Source organism: Benincasa hispida, chromosome 9 (assembly GCF_009727055.1).
Source record: "Benincasa hispida cultivar B227 chromosome 9, ASM972705v1, whole genome shotgun sequence".
NCBI classification, from domain to species: Eukaryota; Viridiplantae; Streptophyta; class Magnoliopsida; order Cucurbitales; family Cucurbitaceae; genus Benincasa; species Benincasa hispida.
The window spans coordinates 57,704,235-57,715,876 of NC_052357.1; the positions used below are offsets into that span (position 1 = coordinate 57,704,235).

Consider the following 11,642-nt stretch of genomic DNA (forward strand, 5'->3'; position numbering starts at 1 on the left):
TGGTGAAGAAAGCTCAAGTAGCAGTGACCTACAGAACTATTAGCTTACACGTGACAGGCCTCAGTGGGTGAAGAAAGCTCTTATTCGAAGGAACAATGGAATGATACTATGGAAGCAGAGTTGTTCTAGTTGCAGAAGAATCAGACATGGTCATTGGTTCCAAAGCCTCCTAATCAGAAACTCATTCAGTCAAAGTGGATTTATAAAATCAAGCAGGTACAGGAGGTGACAGCAAGCCTAGGTATAAGGCTAGACTAGTAGCCAAGGGCTACACTCAAAAGCAGGGAGTTGACTTTCATGACATTTTCTCTCCGATGGTGAAGCATTCGTCCATTTGATTAATTTTATCTATTGCTATTCATTTTAATATGTTTGTTGAATAGATGGACGTCACCACAACTTTCCTCCATGGTGAATTAGAGGAAGTGATCTACATGGCTCAACCTAAGGGATACGAGGTGAAAGAAAAAGGAAACATGGTTTGTCGTCTTCACAGGTCCATCTATGGACTGAAGTAATCGCTCAGACAATGGTATATCAGGTTTGACACCTTTATTCTGAAGCAGGGGTTTCATAGGAGCTCATATGATGCCTGCGTGTATTGGAAACTATCTCAGAAAGGTACATATATTTATCTACTTCTGTATGTAGATGATATGATTCTGATGTCTAAAGATTATTCTGAAATCTGTGATCTCAAGAAACGATTGAGTAGTGAATTTGAGATGAAAGATTTAGGTGAATTGAAAAGGATCCTAGGCATGGATGTGAAAAGAGATAGAGAGAAAGATTTGTTAACCATTTCGCAGGAGAGTTATATGCATAAACTACTTAAGACGTATAATATGTCTAGTTGTAAGGCAGTTTCGACACCCTTAGCATCTCATTTTAGGATTTCTTCGTCTCAATGTGCTGTTACTGAACAAGAAAGGTTAGAGATGGCTAATATTCCCTATTGTAATGCTGTTGGAAGTATTATGTATTTGATGATTTGTACTAGGCCTAACTTGGGATATGCTATGAGTATGATAAGTAGGTTTATGTCAAATCCTGGGAAGGAACATTGGAATATAGTTAAATGGGTGCTTAGATATTTGAAAGGTAGAGCCAGTGTATCATTGTGTTTTAGCAGGAATTGTGATAAATCAACACTATTGGAAGGCTTCACAGATGTAGATTATGCTACAGACCTTGACAAAAGAAGGTCTTTATCAGGTCACATTTTTCGTTTGTTTGGTAATGTGGTCAGTTGGAAGGTTACTCTACAGTCAGTTGTTGCCTTGTCTACTACTTAGTCAGAATATATTTCAGTGGGTGAAGCTGTGAAAGAGGCAATGTGGTTGAAAAGAATAGTTTGTGAGTTGTTGTCGCAAGAGTTCATTCCTATCGTCCGTTGTGATAGCCAGAGTACTATTCATCTTGCGAAGAATTCATCTCATCACGAACAGTCTAAGCATATCGATGTAAAATTTCATTTTATCAAAGAAGTTGTGGCCTAGAAAGATGTTGAACTGGTCAAGGTTCATATAGTTGAGAATTTGTCAGATATGTTAACCAAGGTTCTTCCAGCCCATATGTTTAAATACCTATTAGATGGGTTGAATATTAAATCTGGATGATAGGAAGTTTGGAGAATAAGCTTGGCACTTAAATATTCTTGTTATGAGGGAGATTTGTAGAAAATAACAAGGTATTTAAGTGGGTTTTATTGGATTTTTTGGAAAAATTAAACGCCCAATGGCATTTTTGTGATTAATGAGCAGTGGCATTTTTGTAATATCCCTTTCTTCTCCAATATAGGGCTGGAATTCGTGTAACCTTTCTTTTGACTAGCTGAAGAGGAAAACACAGCCTCTTGAGAGAGGAGCGGTCTGAACCAAAAAGGAGGAAGTCGCAGCCTCCTGAAGCAAAAAACAATGAGGCGCGCGCAGTCGGCTTCAAGAAGAGAAAACGACGCCTGAAGCCGCCTGTGAGTAGCCATCCTTGAAGAGTTGCTTGACTGGATCTTGGGTGTCGGATCGAAGAAGAGCAGTGCCGATTCGAGTGTGGCAGTCCGGTCTGGGAAGTTCGCCGATCTGAGTAGGCGGCAGTTCGGTTTCGTCGTGGAGGCTACTTCCGGCAGCAGTGAGAGAGACGCGCGGGTCTGCGCGTGGTTCGCCAGTTAGAGGTGGGTAGCACACTGTTTTGGGCTGTTTTGCAGTGGGTTGTTCTCAGTTTTCAGAGGAAAAGTTGTGTGCGGATCTCTCGATATCAGTGGATATTGAAATTACAGATTGGTGATTTCGTTGATTATCTGTAATTTGTAAAATTTCTTTATTACTCATTAATAAATTAATTCAAGCTGGTTCTCAATGTGGATGTAGACCAAACTGGTCGAATCACTATATATCTTGATGTTCTTTACTGCTTTCGATTATTTCTTCTGATTGTTTGCATTCTGTTTGGCCATCTAAGTTAGGTTTAGAAACTCTCATAATATCATAAAAAAAAAAAATTAATGTGGGTTGTTTTTAAATAAAAGAAAATGAGCCAATTTATTTATAAATATAAAAAAATGTCACTGTCTATCCATGAAATATCGTGATAGGCATCTATCAGTGTATAGATAATATGGAGTCTATCATGAATATATGATAATATATTTGAAAATATTTTCAGCAATTTGAGTGGATTTAAATATTAAAAATTTAAAATTTCACAACCACATAATTAGAGTATCCTAGGACAGATATTTTCGGTAAAGAAATCATGTTGAAATAAAATGAAACCAAAGAAGTAGCAATGTGAACGCTCTTAATTCCTCACTGCAAACACTGCTGGGGTAAAATGGAAGAACTCGCCATCGCCGTAGCGGGAATATTCGCCGGATCAGTGTTCATTTTGTATGCTCTCTTGAGTATTGCCTCAAAATTCTGCGGTAGTAGTCGGAAGAGACAACCTCCTGAAGCCGGCGGCAGTTTGCCAGTGATAGGCCACCTCCATCTGCTAAGTGCAACAGAGCCATTTCAAACAACCTTGGCCAAAATGGCAGACACCTACGGACCAATCTTCACCTTGAAGTTAGGAATGAACACAACATGGATTGTTAGAAATTGAAAAATAGCGAGAGAGTGCTTTACTACAAACGATAAGATCTTCGCGTCTCGTCCCAAAACTGCTGCCGGGAAGTTACTGGGCTATGACTCTGCCTTGATGGGTGTGCTGCCTTACGGTCCACTCTGGCGTCATGTTCGCAAAATAGTCGCGTTTGAACTCCTCTCAAACCACCGTCTTGAGCAGCTCAGGCACATTCGAATTTCTGAAGTTCAGAGTAGTATTAAGAATTTGTATGAATTATGGGTCGATAGAAGTGAAGAAAAACTGCTGGTGGACATGACGATGTGGTTTGGAGATATAGCCCGAAATACAATCTTCAGGATGGTGGTTGGAAAGCGATTCTCGGCCACCGTCGACAAGAGTGCTAATGAAGAGTATCGGAAGGTGGTGAGCGATTACTTTGAAATGTTTGGAGCTTTCGTTCCATCCGATTCGTTACCATTTCTAAAGCGACTGGATTTGGGAGGACATGAAAAGGCGATGAAAAAGACGAAGAAGGTGCTAGATCAAGTGCTTGATAAATGGATCGAAGAGCACCGAAATAAGAGGAATTTTGATCATGAAGTTGAGATAGAAGCGAATGACTTTATGGATGTGATGCTCTCTGCTCTTAAAGATGAGGATCAACTTTCTAACTACGATCATTATACAATCACCAAAGCTACATGTTTGGATGCATATTTAAATTATATAATTTTCTTATTAATTTGAATAGGAGACTAAATAAATACAAAATTTAAATTGATCGAGTACCGTAAAAATTTAGGTACAATAGTTATAATTTAACATTTAAAATTACTATATAGTGTTGAAGATCTTACATATGATTGAAAAATCAAGGTACCTCACATTTTTTATAAGATAGATAACTTACTCCTCCAGTTAGCAATTAATTTTGAGTCGAAACCTATATATACCGAATTATCTAACCTAGAGTTTTAGCATAAAATTTTGAATGAAGCACTCTACTACATCAACATATCCAATACTTTTCGCACACATTAATTTTTGTCTCAACTTAATGTAGGCGCTAATATTGGGTGCGTCTAATACTACTTCGATAATAATGCAATGGGCTATTTCTTTACTCCTCAACAATCAAGAAAAACTCAAGAAAGTCCAACAAGAATTAGACGAACACATCGAAAGATAAAGAAAAGTGGAAGAGTCAGATGTGAAAAATCTATTATGAATAATTTTTGTTAAAACTCACAAATCACAAGTCTATATTTCTGAAATTTTATCAAATTTGTGTTTAATAGACGTTCGAAATTGTAAATATGTTTTGTTGGTTTCTAATTTGTTTAATTTTATGCCTAATAAATTCCTTAAACTTTAGAAGTGTGTATTAGATAACAAAATTTGAAATAATTAGTCTAGTAGGTTATTTGACTTATTTGAAAACACTAAAATTGATGGATTTATTACAAATCAAAATGATAGGCCTTCAAGTATGTAGAAATATCAAGAAAGAAAGAATAGGGAAGAGGTGGTTGAATCGGTTAAGAATGAATTCCAAGTCTGTTTGGAGAAATGGAGGTTTAAAAGAAGAAAGAAACGGAAAGAGAGGATAGCGAAGTCTGAATATCAAGAGTGAGGAAGGGGAGCTCTCGAGAGTGGGAGTTCGGTAGTCTCTGTCGTGGTGAAGTCATCGTAGTATGTCATGCATCGTCTACTTCTATTAAGTAATCGTGTAGCAGTGCTCAGCGATCGTGTAACATCTAGTAGGCGATCATATACCAATTGGTAAGTGATCGTGTAGTACCTTGTAAGCGATCGCGAGGTGTTTTGTGGGCGATCGTCTAGTGTTACTCAGCATCGTGTTGAGACTTTAAGTGATCGTATAGAGTTTTGTAAATGATCGTTTGAAGTTGTCAAGCAATCGTCTTGTAACAACCCAAATTTGTAAGCATACACTACAGGAAATTAAATGTCAAATGTTAAGTAGGACGAAATTTTATTTAAAGGGGTGGTAAATATACCTAACCCTAATTTAGAAAACAGGAAAACAAATAAAATATATAATTAAAAATGAAAAATATATAAATTTAATAGGAAAATTAGGTGGAAATTTAGAATTGGAAAAAAATAATAAATTTATTAATTATCCAAAAATAATGAATAAGGGGGCAGAATCAGGGAGGATTAATTAGAAGTTGGACGCTAGCTAATTCGGGAGACAAAGGGCAGTAGATATCTTTTTGTTTGGGCATTGCTCATTGAAAGAATTAGAGGTGAATTAATTATACGATTAAAACTTGAAAAAGTTTAATAGTGGAGAGAAACCTGGAGAAAGCGAGATTAGAGAGAAATAGTGGAGAGAAATATTGGAGAGCAAAGTTGGAGAGAAAAGATGGAGAGAAAGAAGGAGAGAGCGAGATTCTCAGCGAGAAAGTGGGAGACAGAGAGAGCCACGAGAATAAAACCAGCGAGAATGGAGAGAGCGAGATTCTCAGCGAGAAAGTGGGAGAGAGCGAGAGCCACGAGAATAAAACCAACGAGAGAGAGAGCAATGAGAGCTAAACCAGCGAGAAAGCTGGAGAGAGCGAGATTCTGAGAACAGAGAGAGCGAGATTTGGACAGAAGCATGGATTATGCGTTGAATTTGGCCACGATCTTATAGATTATACATGGAGAACCTAAAATTGAATACAAACAAAGGTTGAAGACGTAAGGGCAAACGTTAGCCAAAATTAGGTGTCTTATTAAGAGAAATTCTTAAACCCTTATTTTAAAGAAGTCATTTGTAGGATGAGTTGTCACATAGAGAAGAGCTGGAAACGGCTATAAATATGAGGCTTTGGGCTGGAAGTTAAATACGTTCTCAAACAAAACTCAGTAGTAAAAATCGTGTGGAAAGGGTGAAATAATTCTGTTAGTTAGAAGGAGGAAACGCGAGGGAAGTTCTGCCCAAATTCCTTCTGGTTTAAGAGGGAAAGCTCTACTGATCAAACCATAAGGAATAATAAGGAATAACTAGGATTGCAGTCAAAGTAAGTAGTTTATCTCACCCTCTCTTTAAGTGTTTCATGGTAGTGTATCTTTAATATGCTGCATAATTATGTTATTGTTATGTTGCATTACATGTTTAAAATATGTTTATCGACAAGGGACCCCAAGTATTATGTTTGTTCACCACGATGAAATAAGATTATGTTTTAATTAGATAAAGGTTATGCTTCTAGGGCTAGCAGGGTATGTATAGTTGCACCCCTCTAGACCCAATTCTATGTCAAGTTTATGCTAAGGACTAACAGGGTATGTATGGTTGCACCCCTCTAGTCCAATCATACGTTTATGTTAATGTTTGATGTTGGATGCGACTCTAGCCCTACTGACTACATGACCCGCTAATCATCAGATGGGTTAGTTTCCGCCTAAGTCCTCATCTTCCTATCAGGGCGGAGAAATTTACGTTAGAAGCATAACCGACCACCACATGTTATTATATGTTTTCGGTCCCAATCATATGTTTTGAAGACATGCTGCATGTGATTGTACATTTTGTCACTACCTTATGTGAGAACTACTTACAGGGTATATTATATACTCATCCTATTTTTACAGACTTTGTAGGTAAGGACACGGCGTAGGTGGAAGAACTGGACGTCGCTCAAATGGCCAACCATCAAACTCACTATTATAGGCATATGCATTTTTGTATCACTACGTTGATGTTTTATGGATCCTGGTGTTTTGTAAAATAAACTTTTTTGTATAGTTTTCTACCTAATTAATAAAATCTTAGATATGTTCTTTTGAGATTTTTGCCAAAACTCATTTCATGATAGAAAAGTCTAAGTATGCATGTCGTAGCGGTCGGACCATAATATGTAAGGATCCGGTCGTTACACATCTAGTCTTTGTTTATCTCTTATCGGTTAATAAAGAGTTTGTTCATCGTTTAGTTGCTATTCCGGAAGTTTATTCCAACTCGTTACATTAATAAAAAATTTCCAGAATCAGTATCCTAACAAATTGGTATCAAAGCAATCATCTGGGCAAGCATGGTTCAGAAACGTTTTGAGGAGAAACTGAAATTACTAGAACAAGAGATCTTGGGATTCAAAGTCAAAATACATAAATTGCCAACTATAGGGAGAAGTTGGCATCGTTAGCAAAGAGCATTAAGAGTTTGGGATTGCAGGCAGAGAAACATCAACAAATGTTCATTTCCTATGTTACAGAAATGGCCAAAGAAAAAGCAAAGGTGACGAAAGAGGTAGAAGGATCAAATGCCAATAAGAAGTGTGGAACAAATATTCGGTGAAAGCATCCGGTGAAGAAGCAAATGGCGACCGGAGTGAATTCAATAAAGTAGAAATGCCGATGTTTAGTGGAAGCGATCCAGATGCATGGTTATATACAGAGCAGACCGCTATTTTCAAGTTCATAAATTGACTGAATCAGAGAAGATGACGGTGGTGGTTGTGAATTTCAACGACATCGCATTAGACTGGTACCGGTCGGAGGTAGACAGAGAGTCATTCGAAGATTGGGAAGATTGAAGAAAAGAATGTTAGCTCGATTTCGATCCTTAAGAGAGAGATCAATCGGTGGAAGATTCTTGGCTAATAAATAAGAAACAACTGTGGAAGCATATTAATCTGTGGAGTATGCTCATTTCTTGCCATTGAAACACCCTTTAAATGCTGGTATTGAAGTAGATACATTTTGTAGAGAAATGATTAAACTGCACAGGGTGTCGAAATCCATTGTCATGGACCAAGACAATGAGTTTGTGAATCACTTTTGGCAAGAGTTGTTCCGACTGTCGGGTACCAAACTCCATCATAGCTCAGTTTCTCATCCTCAGTCGGATGGTCAGACAGAGGTGGTGAATCACAACGTGGAAATGATTTCGAGGTGCTGCTGTGGTGAGCTACAGAAAGAATGGATTAACTGGCGGCCTTGGGCGGAATATTGGAATAAATCCATGCATAATGCTCCTACTGGCTTGGCCCGTTTTCAGATTGTGTATAAACGAAAACCTCCAGTGTTGATTTACTATGGTAATGATTGTACGGTCAATGTGACTTTGGGCCAACAAATGCAAGAGAGAGATGCTACATTGCTCGTGCTTAGGAAGCACTTGAGTGTGGCTCCAGATAAAGTGAGGAAGTTTGCTGACAAGAAGCTACGGGATGTTAGACTGCAAGTTGATGATTGGGTATGATTGAAGTTGTGACCTTATTGCCAAATTTCAATTCAGCAAAAGCGGAATGTGAAATTATCTCCCAAGTATTATGGAACACATCAGGTGGTGGACAGAATGGGATCAGTAGCTTACAATTTGAACCTTCAGACAACAGTGTCGATCCGTTTAGTGTTTCATGTGACATAGCTAAGGAAATGGGTTGGACAACTAGAACTTTACCTTGAGGACAAGATAAAGGTGGAGGGGGGAGGTAATGATAGGCCTCCAAGTATGTGGCAATATCAAGAAACAAATAATAGGGGAGAGGTGGTTGAATCGGTTAAGAACGAATTCCAATTCTGTTGGGAGAAGTGAAGGTTTAAAAGAAGAAAGAAACAGAAAGAAAGGATAGCGAAGTCTGAATATCAAGAGTGAGGAAGGGGAGATCTCGAGAGTGGGAGTTCGGTAGTCTTTGTCGCGAGAAGTCATCGTAGTGTGTCATGCATCTTCTAGTTCTACTAAGTGATCATGTAGCAGAGCTCAGCGATCGTGTAGCATTTGGTAGACGATAGTATAGCATTTGGTAAGCGATCGTGTAATTTTTTGTAAGCGATCATGTAGTACCTTGTAAGCGATCGCGGGATGTTTTGTGGGTGATCGTCTAGTGTTACTCAGCGATCGTGTAGAGACTTTAAACGATCGTATAGAGTTTTGTAAATGATCGTTTGGAGTTGTTAAGCGATTGTCTAGTCTCTGTTTGTATCTTATCGTTTAATAAAGAGTTTGTTCATCATTTAGTTGCTATTCCGGAAGTTTGTACCAATTGATTACATTAATAAAAATTTTCAAGAATCAGTATCCTAACACAAAAGTTTATTTTATGTTAAGTAGAACACTAAACTATCAATTTTGTATCCAGTAAGCTTGTTGAATTTTAATAATGTCATAAATGTTGAAAATATATTAGGACAAAATTTAAAGCTTTAAGTATTAGGGAGAATAACTGCCTCCCATGTACAAGCTCAGTCAGAAGGTGCCAAGTTAAAGGAAGGAGTCAAACCTCTCTTACACGTTGTTAGTCTAAGATTTAGTTTACTGCTCATGTATTGGTCCAGCTGTATATTTGTTATAAATCCGTTCCTATTATTTTGGTTTGTTATTTTTCTCAAATTGTCGATTGTGTGTATAAAAGGCAGGTTCGGCCATGTGAATGAAACACAGTGAAAAATACAAGTTCCTTATTCTCTCAAGCTTGTCTTGATCTCAAACCTTATCTTAGTATCAAAGCTTGTTGATGGCAAACGAACATCCATGGGAAATGTGAGAGTTTCTGAACCTAACTTAGATGGCCAAACAAAACGCAAACAATCAGCAGAAATAAATCGAAAACAGTGAAAAATGCCAAGATATATAGTGGTCGACCAGTTTGGTCTACATCCACTTTGAGAACCAGCTTGAATTAATTTATTAATGAGCAATAAAGGAATTTACAAATTACAGATAATCAACGAAATCACCAATCTGTAATTTCAATATCAACTGATACCGAGAGAGACCCGCACACGACATCGCCTCTGAAAACTGAGAACAACCCACTGTTAAACAGCCCTAAAACAGTGTGCTACTCGCCTCTGACCAGCGGCCCACCAAAACTAGATCTGCAAGCAAACTCACGCGCTAAAACGGAACTGACTGGCACACCCATGCGCTAAACTAGAGCTGACCAGCGCACCCACGTGCTAAACCGGATCTGATCGGCTACTGCTCCCACTGTTCAGCCAAGCGGCTCTAGGACCGGCCGCTGCACTTCCACGAAGCCGACACCCAACAATCTTGCCGAACACCCACGCCTCCACCGCGGACGCTCGCCCACGTCAGAACTCGACACCCATGGACAGCAGCAGACGGATTGTTTCAGACGGCTTTCGGCTCTCCCTTTCAGATGGCTACCGATCTATCTTTCAGTCCCAAGTCGGCCCTTCTCTCAATTTTTTCTTCAGCTAATAAGACAAAATGAAAAAAACCCTAATTTTGGAGAAGATAGGGATAATTACAATTTTGCCACTGTTCAATAATTACAATAATGCCATTGGGCCTTTAAATTTCCAAAAAAATCCAATAAAAACCACTTAAAAAACTTGTTATTTTCTACAGGAAATTCACTTGGTAGCACTACATCTACCAAATTTAACTCACAATCGTTCAATCAACTACTCAACCAGATTATGTGTTACGCTTGATCGGAGCAACATTATGTTGTGGAAAACTCTTACACTACCGATCTTTCGAGGTTACAAGTTGGAAGGACATTTGTCTGGTGCGAAGAAGTGACCAATGATGTATGTTCAACCCACCATTAACATAGACCAAGGTGATGTTGCAAGTGGATCCCAATCAGATTAGTCGGCTGAGGGATCCTCGAGCACCACTGCGATAAGCACCATAATTCCAATGTATGAAGCTTGGGTTACGGTGGATTAGTTATTGCTGGGATGACTGTATAATTCTATGACGTGAGAGGTTGCAGTTCAACTCATGGATTTTTACTCCGCTCAAGAGCTCGAGCAAGCCATTCAAGATCTGTTCGGAGTTCAATCGAGAGTAGAGGAAGATTACCTCCAATAAGTGTTTCAGCAAACTAAGAAAGGTAACTCTAAAATGAGTGGTTATCTAAGGATGATGAAAATTCACTCCGACAATCTAGAACAGGCTAGTAGCCAAGTGCCTACCCACACATTGATCTCGTAGGTAATATTAGGTCTGGATAAGGAATACAACCTAGTTGTGGTGGTGATTCAAGGGAAGCAAAATATTTCTTGGCAAGACATGTAGTCCGAGTTGCTGAGCTATGAGAAACGATTAGAACACAAATATTTCTGGGCAAGACATGTAGTCTGAGTTGCTGAGCTATGAGAAACGATTAGAACATTAGAACACGCAAAAAGCCACAGGAGCCTTCAACAATAATGCCTATGTCAATTTAGCATTTAATAGAAACTCGGGAGAAAATAGGGGTCAATGGACATAACAATACTAGCAGAGGAAGGGGAAAGTTTGGTCACTTTTTGTTTGTATGGTACAATAAATACAACAAGGAGTTTGTTCAAAATCATAATCACCCAAAGAAAGGCGATGGATTACCTTCTACAAACAACCCACCCTCTACAATCATAGCTTCTCAAAACAACATCCCTTTTCTGGCCATACCTGAGACAGTCACAGATTAGAGTTGGTACATGGATAGCGATGCCACCAATCATGTCATGTAAACTATAACAATCTAGCCAATCCAATAGAATATAGAGGTGCGAAGTTAATTACCGAGTGAAATGGTGAAAAATTAAAAATTTCTTATGCTGGAAACTTCTATTTAAGTACTAGTGAATCTCATTTGAGAGTTACCTTTCCT

General features: G+C 38.5%; 1 pseudogene; it reads left to right on the forward strand.

The window, feature by feature from the left end:
* The first annotated feature begins 2,826 nt into the window (after positions 1-2,826).
* On the forward strand, positions 2,827-4,288 carry LOC120085136 (annotated as a pseudogene).
* Positions 4,289-11,642: the final 7,354 nt, after the last annotated feature.